General features: G+C 36.2%; 1 protein-coding gene across 2 annotated transcripts in view; it reads left to right on the forward strand.

Moving 5' to 3' along the window:
- The first annotated feature begins 1,255 nt into the window (after positions 1 to 1,255).
- Positions 1,256 to 21,182, forward strand: part of HDX (highly divergent homeobox) — a 280,072-nt gene continuing 260,145 nt past the window's right edge. The window contains exon 1 of one of the 2 annotated variants that reach the window (XM_077146730.1): positions 1,256 to 1,390. The gene's annotated coding sequence lies outside the window, so the exon portion shown is untranslated. Of the gene's footprint in view, positions 1,391 to 1,536; positions 1,911 to 21,182 lie in introns of those variants that run through there. The other variant, XM_077146731.1, reaches the window with a different exon arrangement.

Consider the following 21,182-nt stretch of genomic DNA (forward strand, 5'->3'; position numbering starts at 1 on the left):
GGCAAGAACTGAGGTAAGAAAGATGGCAAAAGCCAAATCATTTAGGGCCCTGGAACTGTGGTAAAAATTTGCATTTTATGTTATTAGTGAATGGATGACATTGGGCTGTCTGGAACTGGGGATGATCTGACAGTAAAAAAAAAAAAAAAATCACCCAAGCTGCTCTATAGATCACTGACTGAGAAGGCTGCCTTAAGGCCTTTGGTGGTTTTTAATCAAATTGAAGTTCTCCACCTATTTTCAAAGGCTTTAATAATCAATGTGTCCTATCTCTCAGTAGTCCTTAAGTCCATTTGTCAGATTGTTTTCATTATGAACCTTCTTGTGTATATTTCTATTTCCTCACTTTTGCCTATTCCTTCCCCTATCAAACAGTGCCTTCCATCTTTTTCTATCCGGTAAGTTTTGTTTACAACATAGAACGCTTCCCTCATTATCCCCATCTCACTGATGTCTCCCATCATTATCCAGTGTTGCTCTTGTCTTTAGTTTCTGACTGAATATACGATCATGCAATTTATTTTTTTGTCATGCATGTTTTATGTGTGCTAATCTTATTTCCCCAATGATTTTCCTACTTTTGTAGTAGCACAGAACCAGTGAATTTTACATATAACACAGCAAACTGTAGGAGTGTTGTAAGTGAGTGTTGACTAATGTAATAGGTTTCTTGAATCTTTTACTGTAATGCTGTTTTGGTGATCACTTAAGCAACTTCTGGTAGAACCGCGATTGAGGTTAGGTGCATAAAACTCATAACTTTAATTTCCTGTCTTAGTCTCCAGAGTCAACCAGTCTCATATAAATAGTACATTTGCTCTTACTGACAAATTCCAAAGCCTCTAAGGGCGCCTTCTTGATTTTAATAACACTAAATATGTACCTGTCAGTCAAACACTGAACACAAAAGACTATATTTCTTTATGTGCACACTTGATCTTAGCAGCTTGCAACAATTCTTTTGAAAGCAAATCTCAAGTTGGAAAACCAGACAGCACCTGCTCAAAAGGTTCCATACATACACTATAATGACAGGGATACTGGGCATTTGAGCTATTCTGGAAGGGAGAGGTACAGAGAGGCCTGACTCTGTATGTTGCTAATCTGTGCTGGGAAGAGGCAGCTACACTGCAGGCAGCCACCTCTCCTCCCCCTCCCCACTCTTAGGTTCTGGGCTGAGGCCAGGGACTGTCCAGAGCTGATCTCGGGCTCCCATTGGCAGCTGTCTTTCGTGACGTCACGATCATGATGAGAATTGATGATCGGACACGCTGATTTCATTGTCTGAGGCGGCAGTAGAGACCCAGGAAAAATCTCGCTGAATTCGCCTGCCCCAGCATTGACCTGTTCTGGGAACCCCAGATCCCTCCGTGACCGCACCACGCACGAGGTAAGCAGCCAACCTGGGTGGACGAGAAGGGCTAAGGAGGGAGAGCAAGGCACTCGGCTGCTGCTGTGCCCCGTGTGGGACCTGTAGGTTCCGCGGCCTAAAGAGGCAGCCAACAAACTGGTGCAGCTGCTGCGGAGCCAACTGCCTGTATCCTCCGGGCGAAGACTGGCGTCAGCGTAACGTAAAAAACGAGCTGAGAAGAGAGATGCAGTGGGTATTGCGAGAGCGAAGGGCCTTGCTCCTAGAGAGGGCAACGTTTTAAACGCGCTTCTAACCCCGTAGTAGCAAGAGGTGGCGCCTCTGCCTCTGAAGAAAGAAGGGAGGTGAATTCTATCACTTCGAGATTCCACTGGACAGTAGATTTCTCATAGCCGTACTCAAACATACTGAGAGCGCTGCGCCTGCGCACTCGCATGTTGCCAGGGTTGGGTTCCCGGCGAGAGGGGGTGTGGAGCTTGCGCAGGAGCCTTTTCCGTTTTGCTAGAGCGGGTGCGGTTGAGCTCAGTCTGGGCGGAGTAAGGTAAGGGATGAGAAGTTGGTAAGGTGAATATGTTTCAAGCGCCAGTTTAATGGGGAGGGATCTGCTAGTTACTTTTAATCTGGGCTACTGATAATCTAGCCCTAAAATGAGCGATAAATTTGAGAAGACATATTCTTAATCTAAAAATATCAGGTTTGGAAAGAGCTTGGAGACGAATCTGTGGAATAGAAATGGGGGGTGGGGGGTGGGGGAACTAATTGTTCAAATCAGTCCGACTTTCAGTCTTCAAAAAGCTATGATTTGAGGTATCACTGATTTTGAGGTTAAACTCTTTGAAAGTCTCAGAGTGAGATTCATTATGGAAACTCAGGAAGTTTTCCTTTCATCCCAGTTTCAGGTTTAGTGCCATTAAGTCCTTCTTTTTTCACTGTGTCTCTGCTACAACCATCTGAGGCAAAGCCTATTTTAAGTTTTATTTTATAATTATTATCTGAATGAGAGGATGACACTGGATTTTCTCATTTAAATTGTAGAATTTGAGCAGGATGGGATTTTCCCTAGGTAAACCAATCTCCTCATTTTACGTATGAGGGAGCTGAAGCCAAGAGAAGTGAATGTACTAGCATTAATAGATGCTAATTTTTTTAAGCAATTAGTGCCAGGCTCTGAGTTAGATCATTATAAACATTATTGCATTTAAACCCCACAGCATTCCTATAAGATAGTTTCTAATTATTATTTCCCATTTTACAAATGAGAAGAGGCTGAAAGCCCAGGATCACACATCTACTAAACATCACAGTTAAGACACAAACATACGTCTGTTTGACTCTTATTCACCAAGCTATGCTTGTCTAAGACCAAACAATGAGTTTTGGGCAAAGCTTCAGCTAGGATCTAAATATCTTGATTCCCAGCCCAATTTATGTGTATGCATGTGTATGTCTTTTACAAAAATGTTTTCCATGAATAACATACCACTTCTATCAAATCAGATAGATTTTGGTTGAAAAATATGGCATGACATTTTTAATTCATTCTGCTTTTTAAATTGTTCTGTGCTTTCAGAGGGGATTATGTCCTTGTTCAGTGAAATCCCCAATAGGATAAAACATATTTCAATTGTTGATTATTTTTACAGTGGAGTCAGTCAAGAGGTAAAACCAAGAATTTGGTTGTCTTAATATACTTGCATTAAGTACAACATATCAAAGCATTTTGGTTTGAATGTAAACATCAATCATTCTGTTTTTCACTCATTTTGAAAGGACTTTAATAATAGCTAATGTTTGTTGAGCACTTAATTGTAGGTTGGACACTGTTGCTAAAGGCCTATGTACATTATGTCATTGAATCCTTAGAGACATTTTGTGAAATAGGTACTATTATTATCCTTATTTTGCATATTAGGAAATCAGAATTTAGGTAGCTTGCCCAACGTCATTCAGCTAGTAAGTGGCAGAACCAAGATTTGAAGGCAGGTATTGCTCTGGAGTCTCCCTTCTTGACTACTAGGTTATGGATTAGAGAAGTAAAATGAGACCCTGTCTTTATTTAATTTAAAAGAGTATGCGTATGTGTGTGCCAGTAATTTTCCCCGTAACTTGTCTCTCTTTCTGTAAGCATTTCAAATCCACTGAGAATATGCCTATGACATGTTCCTTTTTCTCTTAGGGGAGATGGAAATCTTTTACAGAAAGGCTGAAGTTTAGGGGAAGAGGGTTATTGTGTTGGCCTCCAATGGCTTCAGTGGCAGGAGGCAGATAGACCCATAAACTATCCTAATAATCTACACTTTCATCAAACCCAATGAAAAGATATTTTCACTATCAGTTGGTACTTGATTATAAGGTTGTAAGATTATGAAGTTATATAAATTTTGTACTACACTGATGTATTGCTTTGATACTTTCTTATTTAGTTAGCTTGGTATGCCTATTGTGTGTTTTGTGAGTGGAATAGAGGTGCCATTTGGAAAAATAATTATCTAAGACCCATTCTCCGATAGCCTTGCCCTTTCCCAGACCAAGCATTTATTGCATTAAATTCTTCTCAACAGATCAATAATTGAAAGAGACCAGGCCACATCTGAGCAACAAAAGAGGTTTCCTGGATGCAACTCTTAGGCCTCATTATGGGTACTCTTAGCTTCTCCTCTACAGAAATAAGTTTCCTATGGGCAAGCCTCAAAATCAAGGACTTGACCTAATTTCCTGGGAGTCTCCAATGGTTGAGAGGGTACCCAAAGCTTCCAGATGGGAAAGTTCAATAGTTCCATATGTATGCACATATACTTTTTTTTCCCTTAGGATCTTGAAGGGATTCTACCAATACTTTTAATCATCAGCCCCCCCACCATAGTCTAGGATGTGTATCCTGGTATTCCATTAAACTATACAGAATTACAAGGCCTTGTTCCCATTCTGGACTCCAGGAGTTTGGATTGTTTAAGTGAGCTATCCAGACAGATTGATTTAGGTTATGAATTATTGAAAAATTAGGTTCCAGACATAATAAACCACTCTGCCTTTGGTCTCATATAGTACGTGAAGGTCTAGAGTACATACGCTATTATCTTTTACCCTGTATTCTGATTTACCTTATATCCAGCCAGATTAGCTTCGTTTTTAATGCTGAGGCCTGATCTCTTTTTCGGTTACTTTAAGTGTTATTATATATAGCTATGCTCACTTTCAGGGCTGTACTGTTCATTTCTGGGTCTTAGGTGTCACAGAGTTATTCAAAGTTCCGGAGAACTACCAGTTGATACACATATAGCTCAGTGTCTCAAAATCTAGAAATACATTTCCAACTTCAGACTATATGTGGCTGCTATAAGGGCTTACAATCTAGGCTCCAATTTTCTTATAAGTATTTTCTGAAAGAGACCTTAGCATATCTGTTCTTTTATTTCAGGTTTGTTTTACACAACACATTGTCCTAAGGTTTATTCTATTCATTGAATACCTCTCGACATCTTTCTTTTTTTTGTTGCCACACAATATTCCATCATATAAATGTATCACAGTTTGCCATTCTGCTTCTCAGACACTGTCTCTTTCAGCTCTCTCAGTCTATTGGGTATTATGGATAATGTCCAAAATAAGCAAACCGTATCTTTCTTTTTTTTAATTTTTTTTAATTTGTTAATTTAAAAAACAACAACAAGCGAACCAAAACATTCTTAACATATCATCATTCTGTTCTACATATATAATCAGTAATTCACAATATCATCACATAGTTGCATATTCATCATCATGATTATTTCTTAGAACATTTGCATCAATTCAGAAAAAGAAATAAAAGGACAACAGAAAAAGAAATAAAATGAAAACAGAAAAAAAATTTTATACATACCATACCCCTTACCCCTCCCTTTCATTGATCACTAGCATTTCAAACTAAATTTATTTTAACATTTGTTCCCCCTATTATTTATTTTTATTCCATGTGTTCTACTTGTCTGTTGACAAGGTAGATAAAAGGAGCATCAGACACAAGGTTTTCACAATCACACAGTCATATTGTGAAAGCTATATCATTATGCAATCATCATCAAGAAACATGGCTACTGGAACACAGCTCTACATTTTCATGCAGTTCCCTCCAGCCTTTCCATTACATCTTGAATAACAAGGTGATATCTACTTAATGTGTAAGAATAACCTCCAGGATAACCTCTCGTCTCTGTTTGGAATCTCTCAGCCATTGACACTTTGTTTCATTTCACTCTTCCCCCTTTTGGTCGAGAAGGTTTTCTCAATCCCTTGATGCTGAGTCTCAGCTCATTCTAGGGTTTTTCTCAATCCCTTGATGCTGAGTCTCAGCTCATTCTAGGATTTCTGTCCCACATTGCCAGGAGGGTCCACACCCCTGGAAGTCATGTCCCACGTAGACAGGGCGGGTGGTTAGTTTGCTTGTTATGTTGACTGGAGAGAGAGGCCACATCTGAGCAATAAAAGGAGCTCTCTTGGGGGTGACTCTTAGGCCTAATTTTAAGTAGGCTTGACCTATCCTTTGTGGGATTAAGTTTCATATGAACAAACCCCAAGACTGGGAGCTCAGCCTATCACTTTGATTGTCCATACTGCTTGTGAGAATGTCAAGAATTCAATTTGGGGAAGTTGAATTTTCCCTCTTTCGCACCATTTGACTTTGCAAATACTTTTTCACTCACTGATCAAATCACTCTGGGATTCATCGGGGCATCACTCTGGACAAACCAACAAAATCTCATGTCCTACCCAAGGTTCCATGTACTTGTGGTGTTCAACCAAGCTATCTACATAAGTTTATATTAGGAAATGCACTAGTCAAAATATAAATTTTGTACCAAATAAACTTTTTTTGCTTTAGTCTCACACATAAGTAAAATTTTTAAATATTGATTACCATCTATTTTCAGCACCCTGCAGTAATGACATTCCTTTGTTCTTCTTCATGCAGAAACATTTTTAAAATTTGTACATTTAGTCACTGTCATTATACACTCTTGGCATTCTTAGATTTGGCAGATCTTCAAAATGTTAAACATAAAAATACCATATAACCCAGCAATTCCATTCTTAAGTGTTTACACAAGAGAAATGAAAATATTTGTCCACATAAAAACTTGTACATGAGTGTTGATACCATCTCAATCTTTAGGGTCTATCTTTCTTTCTGATAAGCAAACCGTATCTTACAATATCCTCACTCGTTTGCAGCACTCTCAATGTTAGATAATTTTTATTGGTCCATAGTGACAAAGAACTGACACACATAGTGTCACCAACTATCAAATCAAAAGTACCCTTTATCACTTGTCCTCCCTTCAAGTAGTTGCCCCTGGTATTGCTGTGGTACTAATGATGTTTTCCTGTTAACTATTAACCGTGGCATGCATATTTAGTTTTCCCTCATACCTCTCTACTATCAACCCTTTGTCTACTATCAAACCTTTGAAATAGTTCATGCAAGAACTTTGTATAATTGTAAATTTAATCAGTGGGATACATGACACTGTACATCTCCTTTCAATCATATTCACCTTCAATATGGTAATGTTACTTATAACCCCACTAATTAGTTACCCTCACTTCTATCATTCCCTTGCATTTAGGTTCAACCTTTTGGGTGGTCTTTCCTCCTTCCCTAGCTTTTGTGTACCTCTAGATCTGCTCTATTCTACAGCGTAACCATTGAGATTACATTTACCAAAGTCATAAGATAAAATCATGCAGTATTTGTCCTTCTTTTTGTGTGTGACTTATTTCATTCAACTTTATGTCCTCAAGGTTCATCCACATCGTCATATGCTTCAGGACCTCATTTTTTCTTACTGCTGCATACTATTCCATCATATGTATATACCACATTTTGTTTATCCACTTGTCTGCTTATAGGCATTTGGATTGTTTCCATCTTTTGACAATTATGAATAGTGCTCCTATGAACATCAGTGTGAAAATGTCTTGTTTGTGTCACTGCTTTCAGCTATTCTGGGTATATACCAAGTATTGGTATTACCGGGTCTCAGGGTAACTCAATAGTTTTCTAAGGAATTTCCAAATTGTTTTCCACAGTGGCTGCACCATTATACATTCCCACCAACAGTGAATAAGTGTTCCAATTTCTCTGCATTCTCTCCAACATTTGTAGATTCCTGTTTGTTTAATAGCAGTGATTCTTATAGGTGTGACGTGATAGCTCATTGACATCTTGATTTGCATTTCCCTTATAGCTCATGAAAATGAGCATCTCTTCATGTGCTTTTCAGACATGTGTCTTTCCTCTTCATAAGAGTGTCTATTCATATCCACTGCCCATTTTATAATTAGGCTGTTTGTTGCTGAGCTGTATAATTTCTTTATGTACACAGAATATCAAGCCTTTATCCAAATATTTTCTCCCATTGAGTTGGCTGCCTTTACACCTCTTTGACAAAGTCCTTTGAATCACTGAAGCTCTTGATCTTAAGGAGTTCCCATTTGTCAATTTTTTCTTTTGTTTCTTGAGCTTTAGGTGTAAAGTTTAAGAAGATACTTTCTATTCCTAGATCTTGATAATATTTTCTTCTAGAAGTTTTTTGGTACTCACTCTTATGTTTATGTCTTAAATCCATTTTGAATTAATTTTTGTATGGGGTGTAAGGTAGGGGTCCTCTTTCATAATTTTGGCTATTGATAGCCTGTTCTCCCATACCCATTTATTGAAAAGACTATTCTGTCCCAGTTCAGTGAATTTGGGGGCCTTATTGAAGATAAATTTCCCATAGATTTGGTGGTTTAGCTCCTCCAAACCATTGATTTGATTCCATTAGTCAATGCTTCTATCTTTGTCCATTGGTCAATGCTTCTATCTTTGTGTTAGTACCATGCTGTTTTGACCACTCTGGCTTCATAGTAAGCTTTAAAGTCAGAAAATGATAGTCCTCTTACTTTGCTCTTCATTTACATTACCATTAGCTATCTGGGGTATCTTTCCTGTCCAAATAAACCTGATAACCAGCTTTTCCAAGTCTTAAAGTAGGTTCTTGGAATTTTGATTGGTATTTCATTGACTCTGTAGATCAGTTTGGGTAAAATTGAAATCTTGGTGTTCCATCTTCCTATCCATGAGCATGGAATGTTTTTCCATCTATTTAGGTCATTTTTGGTTTCTTTTAGCAATATTTTGTAGTTTTCTGTATATAAGTCCTTGACATCCTTGGTTAGGCTTATTCTTTGATATCTGATTCTTTTTGTCCCTATTTTAATGTTTTTTTCCCCTCAATTGTCTTCTCAGATAGGTCATTGTTTGTGTGTAGAAACATTACTGATTTTTATACATTAATCTTGTATCCTACCACTTTGCTGAATTTGCTTATTAGTTCATATAGGTTCGTCATAGATTTCTCAGGGTTTTCTAAGTACAGGAACATATTATCTGCAAATAAAGAAAGTTGTACTTCTTTCCTATTTGGAGACCTTTTATTTCTTTCTCCCATCTAGTTGCTCCAGCTAGGACTTCTAGTACAATGTTGCATAATGGTAACAATGGGCATTCTTGTCTCATTTCCAATCTTAGGGGGAGCGCTTTCAGTCTCTCACCATTCAGTATGATGCTGGCTATGGGTTTTTCATATATGCCCTTTATGATGTTGAGTAAGTTTCCTCTGATTCCTACCTTTTTAAGTATTTTTATCAAGAAAGGATGCTGAATTTTGTCAGATGCTTTTTCAGCATCAGTCAGTATGGTCATGTGCTATTCCCCTTCAATTTGTTAATGTGTTGTATTACACTTATTGATTTTCTTGTTTGAACCACCCTTGCATTCATGGTATAAACCCTTGGTCGTGATTTATAATTCTTTTAATGTGTCATTGGATTCAACTTGCAAGTATTTTTTGAGAATTTTTGCATCTATGTTCATTAGGGAAATTGGTCTGTAGTTTTCCGTTCTTGTAGATTCTTTATCCCATTTTGGTATTAAAATGATGTTAGGTTCATAAAATAAGTAAGTAGAGTTCCTTTTTCTTCAATTTTTGGAAGACTTTGAGCAGGATTGGTGTTAGTTCTTGTTCTAGTTTGCTAGCTGCTGGAATGCAATATACCAGAAACAGAATGGCTTTTAACAAGGGGAATTTAATGAGTTGCTAGTTTACAGTTCTAAGGCTGAGAAAATGCCCCAATTAAAACAAATCTATAGAAATGTCCAATCTAAGGCATCCACCCAGGAAAACATACCTTAGTTCAAGAAAGCCAATGAAGTTCAGGATTTTCTCTCAATTGAGAAGGCACATGGTGACCACAGTCAGGGCTTCTCTCTCGGCTGGAAGGGCACATGGCAAACACGGTGTCATCTGCTAGCTTTCTCTCCAGGCTTCCTGTTTCATGAAGCTCCCCAGGAGGCATTTTCCTTCTTCATCTCCAAAGGTCACTGACTGGTGGACTCTCTGCTTCATGGTGCTGCAGCATTCTCTGCTCTCTCTGAATCTCTCTCTCCAAAATGTTTCCTCTTTTATAGGACTTCAGAAACTAATCAAGACCCACCCACATGGGTGGAGATGTGTTATCCCTTAATCCAGTTTAACAACCACTCTTGACTAAATCACATCACCCAGGGAGATGATCTCATTACAGTTTCAAACATACAGTATTGAATAGAGATTATTCTACCTTTATGAAGTGGGAATTTGATTAAAACATGGCTTTTCTTAGGGGGCGTACTTCCTTTCGAACCAGCACAGTTCTTTTTGGAATTTTGATAAAATTCCCCTGTTAACATGTTTGGACCTGGGCTTTTCTTTGTGGAAAGATTTTTGATGACTGTTTTAATCTCTTTACATGTAATTGGTTTGTTGAGATCTTCTTGAGTCAGTTGTAGGTAATTTGCATGTTTCTAGGAATTTGTTCATTTCATCTAAGTTGTCTATTTTATTGGCATTTAGCTGTTCATAGTATTCTCTTATAAGATTTTAAATTCCTTCACGGTCCATGGTAATGACCTCCCCCCCCCCCATTTCTGATTTTGTTTATTTACATCCTCTCTCTTTTCTTTTTTTGTTATTCTAGCTGGGGATCCACATTTATTGATTTTCTCAAAGAACCAACTTTTGGTTTTGTTGAATCTTCTATTGTTTTGTTGTTTTCCAGTTTGTTTATTTCTGCTTTACTCTTTGTTAATTATCTCCTTTATTTGCTTTGGGGTTAGTTTGCTATTCTTTTGCTAAATCCTCCAGGTGAGCAGTTAGGTTCTCAATTTTTGCTCATTCTTGTTTTTTAATATAGGAATTTAGGGCAATAAATTTGCCTCTCACCACTGCCTTTGCCACATCCAATAAGTTCTGATATGTTGTAATCTCATTATTATTCATCTCCAGCTATTTACTGATTTCTCTAGCAATTTCTTCTTGACTCACTGATTATTCAAGAGTGTGTTTAATCTCCATATATTTTTGAAAGCTCTGGTTCTTTGGCAATTATTAATTTCCAGTTTCATTCCATTATGGTCACAGAAAGTGCTTTGGATAATTTCAATCTTATTAAACTTGTGAAGACTAGTTTTTGCCCCAACATATGATCTATCTTGAAGAACATTCCATGTGCACTGGAGAAGAACATATATGCTAGTGTTTTGGGGTGTGATTATCTATATATGTCTGTCAGGTCTAATCTGTTTATCGTATTGTTTAGGTTCTCTGTTTCCTTGTTGATCCTCTATCTGATTATTCTGTTTTGTAGAGTGGTGCATTGAAGTCTCCCCTATTATTGCTGAAATGTCTAGCTCCATTCAGCTTTGCCAATGTTTGCCTCATGTACTTTGGAGCTCCTTGATTGGGATCATAAGCATTTATGATGATATCCTCTTGGCAAATTGTCCCTTTTCTTAATATACAATGTCCTTCTTTGTCTCTTATTATGTCTTTACATTTAAAGTCTATTTTTTCTGATATTAGTATAGCTACTCCTGCTTTCTTTTGGTTACAGCTTGCATAGAACATCTATTTCTATCCTTTCACTTTCAATCTATTTGTGTCCTTGTGTCTAAGATATGCCACTTTTAAACAGCATATAGATGGATTATGCTTTTTAATCCATTCTGCCATTCTGTATGTTTTAACTGGTGACCTTAGTCCATTAACGTTCAAAGTTATTACTGTAAAAGCAGTTTTTGAATTTATCTTATCCTGTAGTTTTTATTTGTCATATATATGTATTTATTTCCTTCTCTTCTTGTCTCCTTTAAATTACCATTACTGATACTCTTCAATTATGTGCCCTCCTCCACTCCTTCCTCTCCTGTCTTTTTTTTTTTCAGCTGACAGGAGTCTTGTACAGCAGTTCTCTTGTTGACAAATAATCTTTGTTTGTCTTTGAAGATTTTAATCCCTTCCTCAATTTTGTAAGATGGCTTAGCTTGGTAAAGAATTCTTGGCTGGAAGCCTTTCTCATTCAGGATCTTAAATATAGCATACTATTGCCTTCTTGCTTCCATGGTGCTCGTTGAGTAGAATAAACTCAGTCTTATATGTTTTCCCTTGTATGTAGTACATTGCTGTTGTCATGATGCTTTCAGGACTTTGTTTCTCTTCAAGTTTTCACAGTTTTATTATTATGTGTCTTGGAGTAGGTCTATTTTTATTTATTCTATTTGGAATTCATTAGGCTTCATTGATTAAAAGATTTATGTCTTTTAAAAGGGTTGAGGAGTTTACCCCAATTATATTTTCATTGAACATTTCCAGCCCTTTACTCTTCTCTTCTCCTTCTGGGACACTGATAATTCTTATATTTGTGGGCCTCTTGTTGTCCATCATTTCCCTGAGATCCAGTTCCATTTTTTTCCTCTTTCTTGCCATTTGTTCTTTTGTGTGCTCTAGTTCAGTTGATCTGTCTTCTAGATCATGTATTCTGTCTTCTGCATCTTCAGATTGTTATCACTTGTCTCTAGTATATTTTTAATTTGTTCTATAGCATCTTTCATCTCTGTGAAATCTGCCGTTTTTCTATTTAATATTTCAAATTCTTCCTTTTGTGCTTCAAGTATGTTACTGATGTCCTTTATTTGAAAAATAAATATCATTGAGTAGTTGTTTCATATTCTGTGTGCCCTCTGGAGTTTTAATTTGGTCATTTGTCTGGGCCATTTCTGTTTGGATCTTCATGTGCTTTGTGGTTTTCTGTTGTGTTTGGGACATAAGATTATCTTAGTAAGGTTATTTTGCAAGTTGGTTTCCTTCACTCATCTAAAGTTTTGTATTTACTGTGTTTTGCTTTGAAGCTTTCCTTTTGCACTTGATTTGTCAATAATTTCCCATCAAACCAAGGCCCAGCTCTCATGTAGGGAAGTATAGTTCTACTGAGAGTCTGTTAAAGCCTAGGCAGGGGTACATGTGTATGTCAGTGGCATAATGCCCATGGACCACACAGAAGACCCAAGCTTGATTCCTGGCCCATGCTCCCTAAATACTACTACTAATAATAAATAAATAAATAAACAAAAATATGAAAGAAAAAAAACACCTCATCAGTTGTAGCCCCCAAAGTCAGAAAGAGAAATCCTGAGATATATTGGGAATGAACTCAGCCTGGTTCATTCAGATTGGCTGCCACCCCTGCCCCAGATGCTGCTGTCTTCTCCCTTGTCCCATGCTAGAACTGGCCGTTCCACTGCCATAGGCTGGGAGCAGCCCCCCTGCTGTGCACGCTGGTTTCCCAGCATCCTGTGTTGGTCTCACTGGGTTAAATCAAGGTGTTGGAAGTGGGGCTGATTTTCTTTCTGCATGTTCTAGGGGATAAACCGTTCCCTTCACTTTTTTAGCTTCTAGTAGACACTTTCCTTGGCTCATGGTCCCCTTCCATATTCAAAGCTATCAATGCCTGATGAGTCTCACATCACATCCCTCTGACACTAACTTTTCTGCCTCTCTCTTCTATATTTAAGGGTACTTATGATTACATTGGGTTTACCCAGATAATCTAAAATAATCTCCCTCTGTTAAGGTCAACTGATTACCAACTTAAATTCCATCTGTAACCTGTTTTGCCATGTAACCTAACATATTCACAGGTCTAGGAATATGGACGTAGACATCTGGGGAGATGGGCATTATTCTGCAGGGATTTATGTTTGGTAAAAAAATCAGCCTCAAATTGAAATAATCAATTATTCATGAATGCCTTTTTGTTGATATCTAAATATCATCATCCTCAAAAGCATTTATTTAGTAAAAATATATATACACTATGCTAAGTTTTTAAAAGAATGAGTTTCAAATTAAAGTACTTATGATCTAAATTACACATTTTTAGTAAAACAATTTCTGAAATGTTACTTAACATCCTATTCCTAATATTACATTAAACTATGAAATGAAAGATATGATCATCATAGTATCGAAGGATATTTCTGACTTAAAATTTTATTCTATTGCTTTTAAGTTACTAAATCCATATATTAATTAAAATGATTAACTTCAGCTAAATCTCTCAAAATATCTTTAAGCCATTCTTCAGAAAAGAGTGTCTTAATTATTGCGATTCTTGCTGTTTATTGCCCACTTTCTAATCTTCTCCTTTAAAAAGAGGTAATAAAGATATTATTGAGAAACAACTTTGTTCTTTTGGCTCTCTTGACCGCTTTAAAATTGGTTTAAGACTTAGGTTCAGAATATAGTACATTAATGATACTATGTAATCAATAACCACTTAAAAAATTGAATAAAAGGGAATATTATTAAATATCATGGTGACAGGTTTATTTATCAGCAGCCTTTTAAAGCAATAACCTGGAGAGGAAAGGGTTATTTTGCAGAAATGTCAGCTCGATTTTTCAGTACTTTAAGGTATATTGGAGCAATATATATTTTCACAGGTGAAACTAGTTTCTGAGTATCCTTGATGATCTTTTTGCAAAGGTTATCAGGTTACCTGAGTTAAATATTAGCAGTAAAATAAAAATCGCTGAATATGCTCATGATTGGCCCCTAAGTAGTATAAAGACAAAACTTCTCTTTTATAGTCATAAGCCACAATTGCAATATATTTAGTGCAGTAAGAGTTGAAACAGTTCCTCAAACAGGGATCTAAAGATAGATTTTAGAATTCTAGAAAGGCTTTTGTTTTTGTTATTGTTTTTCCTTGTTCAAAAGAAGAACAGAGGAGCTTTTCTTGTGTCTATCAGATTTTGGTTTGAGCTCCATGAGACTTTTAAGTGATTGAGCAGTTTCTTCGTCTACTAGAAGTTATTTGTAGGGGGATAAATTCATGCTTCCACTAATTGATGAATCAAATAAGTGTGTTTGTATAATATCTCTACGCTGTATATGTGTGTGTTTATATACCATTACGTACTTATGACTAGATGGACTTTGAGCACTCGTTCTTCCTCTAACCCCTTAAAAGAAGGATGCACACCAAAGGAGATTACTTCCCCTAAAGTTTTGTAGGCTGATGTAAAATCAGGAATAAAATGTATAAGAGAGTCATAAAGGCATCTTTTGCTTCTAAACAAAACTTCCCTTAACCCCAAATTATACTACATAAATCTGTTTCAGAAAACACTAAAAGAATGCCTAGTCCAACTGAACAGGTATGATTTCTTCCCTTTTAAAACAAATTTTAAACATTAATCAAAATTTTGGCTGATAGTGGATTGAGAGGAGAGATAAGGTAGGCCAAGATAGAATTATGTGAATGATGAATGAAGGTTAACAGAAGTAATAAGCATAAACTCCCACTGTAGTAAATCAAGGGAAATATAAACTATTTTAAAATAATGAATGATTTATTAATAATTACTTTTCCAGTGTGCAGCAATGGAGAATTATTTAGTTTTTTTCAATAGTAAATTAAAATAAAAACTATATTTTAAAGGTATTAATCTAGTGTATGAATTACAAGATTGTGAAATTTTGACACTCAATGCTTGTGGCAGTGCGGACACTTTCATTGATTAATGAAAAGTAGAAATTTTTTATTTGGACAATTTTCTTGGGGACTATAATTGTAAAGAGAAACACATTTTAAGTCAACAAATATGTATAGGTCAATGTACTATCTAACTCATCAGGAGATCCTATATATCACTAGTCATTAATTGTCATATATTCTGTATGGGTGAGTGCAGGTGGGATGGTATGAAAGCGGAGGAAAAGACAACTTGTTAGAAACTGATCTATTTAATTTTAATATGGGATTTAATGTGTGCACATGTGATAAGGTATTTGTGGTTTACAGGTATGTTATTTTTACATATTGAGACTTGTAGTAATAAAGGTAAGTTTCAATAAAAGCTACTAAGTTATTGTTGATGGTATAATCTGAAATCCTGAATACCCATATGCTGGATATATTTGTTGCAAACATTAACCCTCTTTAATATTTAGATGTAAGAGATGTAGCTATAGAAGTAGATGTTACTTGTAGAATTGTATCTTTTATATATTTATGTGGAGGACGTGAACAGAAAGTTGTATTGCAGTTTCTGTTCATGTCACTGTAAATATATACTTAGCTTTTATATAGCTGGAAAACATGAATATTAATTATATATAATTTAAACTGTTTTTAATTAGGTGAGTGTGCAATTTCTTTGTTCCCTGAGAAAGTTTTATGATAGGCTGTTACTAAAAGCTCTTTCTGTTTTATATTTCCCTTTTAGGGATAGGAGCCTATATATCTAAAAAGGAAGAGAAGAGATATGTAAATGCATTTAAACAATTACAGCCTTGGAAACAGATAATGAATATCCAGATTTCATAGTATTAGAATAGACAAGATGTCTCTTAACGCTTATGCTCAGGAGATGCTGAAATTTCTTTTTCTGGTAATATCTGCAAATTCTGTCAAGTTAATTGTAAAATAAGGCAAATATAGAGAAACACTTTTAGTAAAGATGAAGATCACTAAATTTAAAGGACAGGTTAAAGTGCAGCACAGATTTGAAGTAGCAATTATTTTACACATGTTCAAATTTCACTAGGCTCAAAATGCCAGTTCATTAGTGTATATTTACTCAAACTTTGCTAAGTAAAACTTTAATAACAGTTTTTAAGAGAATAAGTCAGTTAATTTAATATGCTAACATTTTATTCTCAATATTAAATTTTCATTTAAAAATTCTGCATACCTGAAAGTGGTTAAAATGGACAATTTTGAATTTTACATATGTTACTTCAGTAAAATATTTTAAAAAATTCTGTAGAGACACCTGCATAATTGGACAACATGGTTACTGGTGTTCTGCTTATTTTTTTAGCCTATGCTGTTTTTTTTGTTTTATTTATTTATTTTTGACATGGGAAGGCTCCAGGAATCAAACCTGAGTCTCCAACATGGCAGGTGAGAATTCTGCCACTGAACCATCATTGCACTACCCTGTGCTTATTTTTTAATCATTAATATTTTAAAAGATCAAAATTTCTTCAAATAGATGGGAGCCAGAGGACCAGTCTTCTTTTTGCCATGATACGATAATAACATATGCCTCATTCATTTGAGGTTTAAATACAAATGGTGTGGGAGTGTGTTGGTACATGTTAAAAGAATCATTCTCAATAGGAATAAACAGTTGGTTTTATCAATGTTTACTATTAAAACAATAACTTTTGCATAGTATATTACAATTTACCAAGCATTTTAATGAAGATGACTTATAATGTGAAGATGAGTGGGACATGTTTTACTGCTCCATTTTCCAGATGAGGAAGCTGAGATTCAAGAAATCAATGATCTTATCTAAGGTCACAAGATTATCAAGTAGTAAAGCTTAATAGGTATGGAGATGTCCTGGTTCCCAAAGTAGTTGTCTTACTACACCACACCAAAAAGTCACCTGAACTTCTGCAAACAGTCATGGTGGGGTAACAGTAACAGAATTAATCCTCTCTTAAATATCTAAAAAAATTAAATAAAAACAAAAAGTATATGAAACAGTGGATTTCAGACATTAGATGAAAGGTAGCTCCAGATTATCGTGCCTGGGGGAAAAGAAGCAAACAAAGGTGAGCCTTATGAATTTCTCAGCTCACTTACTGGAGAGAGTTTTGAGGCCACAGTCCAGAGTGAGGGAACCAAGAGAGTCTGAAAGTTTTTATGAGCTAAAGGAGAGCAGAGTTCAGAGTTCATGAAGGACAGGGTGACTGGAATTTGGGAGGAAGAATGCTGGAGAGGAGAAAGCTACACAGAGAAGAAAAAAATATACAGAGAGAGAGCTCCAGAGGTCTTCAGAGACCTCCTGAGTCTTTGGTGAATACTGATCATCTCAAAGTGGGAAGAAATTCCTTAGACTAGAGAAAGAACTACCCTAAAGGATCAGGCACAACAATTCTCAGCAGGGCAGGGAAGATTTCATGTTGCTTACAGCCAGACTAGAAATCCTTATCATTCATGGTAAAGCTAGTAGAGACTTCTGAAGAATATTGCCTCAGTAACATGTCACATTAGCCTTAGACTCAATGCAATACTGGATTTTCAACAACACTTAAAAGCAAATCTCAAAAGGATAAAATGGTTTCCAAGTAACTTAAATACATCCCAGACAAAGCCTTTAAGGAAAGCAAAACATGAAGCAACCAACAACATAAAATTCACAGTATCTGGAATTAAATAAAAAATTTCCAGTATCTGGAATTGAATTTAAAAATGCCAGTATGTGGAATTAAATAAAAATTCAGAGTATGTGGAATTAAATAAAAACTTGCTGTACATTCACAGAAATGCACTCCTATCCAATGTGACAAAGCAATTTTAGAAACAATAAAAATAACAGATTATGAAAGTCAGTAGAGGACAGTGTTAAAATAGCTATATTCCATATGTTCAAGAAGGTAGAGGAAAGTACAAACATGATGGAAGGAAAGGAAGTTTTTTAAAGAAGGTCCAAACTGAAATTTTGGAGATGAGATGCAACATATGAAATAACAAATACATGTGACGGCTTTTACAAATTAGTAGACACTGCAGAAGAAAATTGTAGTGAACCTGTAGATATAGAGATAGAAATTATCCAAAATGAAAGACAGAAAATGTACAGAAAAAAATGATGCAACAGTGACCTGTGGAAAAATATTGAACAACTTAATCTATGTGTTTTTGGAGTTCCAGGAGTGTGGAAGGAAAGAAAAAGTATATATTTTTAATTTTATGTTTTTAAATACCAAAAAACATGTAACAAATGCAAACATTCCTCTTTTGATCACTCCATTCTACATATATAATCAGTAATTCACAATATCATCACATAGTTGCATATTCATCATCATGATCATTTCTTGGAACATTTGCATCTATTCAGAAAAAGAAATAAAATGAAAACAGAAATAAAAATTATACATACCATACCCCTTACCCCTCCCTTTCATTGATCACTAGCATTTCAAACTAAATTTATTCTAACATTTGTTCCCCCTATTATTTATTTTTATTCCATATGTTCTACTCTGTTGACAAGGTAGATAAAAGGAGCATCAGACACAAGGTTTTCACAATCACAGAATCACATTGTGAAAGCTATATCGTTATTCAATCATCATCAAGAAACATGGCTACTGGAACATGGCTCTACATTTTCAGGCAGTTCCCTCCAGCCTCCCAACTACATTTTGAATAACAAGATGATATCTACTTAATGCATAAGAGTAACCTCCAGGATAACCTCTTGACTCTGTTTGGAATCTCTCAACCATTGACACTTTGTCTCATTTCACTCTTCCCCCTTTTGGTCAAGAAGGTTTTCTCAGTCCCTTGATGTTAAGTCTCAGCTCATTCTAGGGTTTTTCTCAATCCCTTGATGCTAAGTCTCAGCTCATTCTAGGATTTCTGTCCCACGTTGCCAGGAAGGTCCACACCCCTGGAACTCATGTCCCACGTAAACAGGGGGAGGGTGGTTAGTTTGCTTGTTGTGTTGGCTGGAGAGAGAAGCCACATCTGAGCAATAGAAGAGGCTTTCTTGGAGGTGACTTTTAAGCCTAATTTTAAGTAGGCTTGACCTATTCTTTGTGGGGTTAAGCTTCATATGCACAAACCCCAACACTGGGGGCTCAGCCTATAGCTTTGGTTGTCCACACTGCTTATGAGAATATCAAGAATTCAACTTGGGGAAGTTGAATTTTCCCCTGTTCTCACCATTCCCCAAAGGGGACTTTGCAAATACTTTTCCACTCAATGATCAAATCACTCTGGGATTCATCGTGGCATCACTCTGGACAAACCAATAAAATCTCATGTCCTACCCTAGGGTCCATGTACTTATGGTGTTCGATTAAGCTGTCTACAGAAGTTTTAGGAAATGCACTAGTCAAAATATAAATTATGTACCAAATAAACATTTTTTGCTTTAGTTTCACACATAAGTTGAAATTTTAAAATATTGATTACCATCTATTTTCAGCATCCTGCAGTAATGACATTCCTTTGTTCTTCCTCATGCAAAAACATTTTTAAAATCTGTGCATTTAGTCACTATTGTTATACACTCTAAACATTCTTAGATTATACCATTTCAATCTTTATCATCTATCTTTCTTTCTGATTTCATTTGTGCCCCCAACCCTCCTCCCTCTATCATTCTCACATTCAACTTCATTCAGTGTTTTAACATAATTGTATTACAGTTAGGTAGTATTGTGCTGTCCACTTCCGAGTTTTTTTATTCAGTCCTGTTGCACAATCTGTACCCCTTCAGCTCCAATTACCCAATATCTTACCCTATTTATATCTCCTGATGATCTCTGTTACCAATGAAATATTCCAAGTTTATTCACTAATGTCAGTTCATATCAATGAGACCATACAGTATTTGTCCTTTTGTTTATTGGCTAATCTCACTCAGCATAATGTCCTCAAGGTCCATCCATGTTGTTACATACTTAATAACTTTATTCTGTCTTACAGCTGCAGAATATTCCATCGTATGTGTATACCACAGTTTGTTTAGCCACTCGTCTGTTGATGGACATTTTGGCTGTTTCCATCTCTTTGCAATTGTAAATAATGCTGCTATAAACATTGGTGTGCAAATATCTGTGTCCTTGCCCTCATGTCCTTTGAACAGATACCTAACAATGGTATTGCCGGATCATATGGCAATTCTATATTTAGCTTCCTGAGGAACCGCCAAACTGCCTTCCACAGTGGTTGTACCATTTGACATTCCCACCAACAGTGGATAAGTGTGCCTCTTCCTCCATATCCTCTCCAGCACTTGTCATTTTCTGTTTTATTGATAATGACCATTCTGGTGGGTGTGAGATGATATCTCATTGTGGTTTTGATTTGCATTTCTCTGATGGCCAGGGAAGTTGAGCATCTCTTCGTGTGTCTTTTGGCCATTTGTATTTCCTCATCTGAGAAGTGTCTGTTCAAGTCTTTTTCCCATTTTGTAATTGGGTTGTCTATCTTCTTGTTTTTGAGTGGAACAATCTCTTTATAAATTCTGGATACTAGACCTTTGTCTGATATGCCATTTCCAAGTATTGTCTCCCATTGTGTAGACTGTCTTTTTTACTTTCTTGATGAAGTTCTTTGATGCACAAAAGTGTTTAATTTTGATGAGTTCCCATTTCGTTCTTTCTTCAGTGCCCTTGCTTTGGATGCAAGGTTTATAAAACCACCTCAATGTATAAGATTTATAAGATATTTCCCCACATTTTCTTCTAACGGTTTTATGGTCTTAGATCTAATGTTTATGTCTTTGATCCAGTTTGAGTTAACTTTTGTACAGGGTGTGAGATATGGGTCCTCTTTCATTCTTTTGCATATGGATATCCAGTTTTCTAGGCACCGTTTATTGAAGAGACTATTCTGTCTGAGGTGAGTTGGCTTGACTGCCTTATCAAAGATCAGT

The sequence above is a fragment of the Tamandua tetradactyla genome, chromosome X (genome assembly GCF_023851605.1).
Source record: "Tamandua tetradactyla isolate mTamTet1 chromosome X, mTamTet1.pri, whole genome shotgun sequence".
NCBI classification, from domain to species: Eukaryota; Metazoa; Chordata; class Mammalia; order Pilosa; family Myrmecophagidae; genus Tamandua; species Tamandua tetradactyla.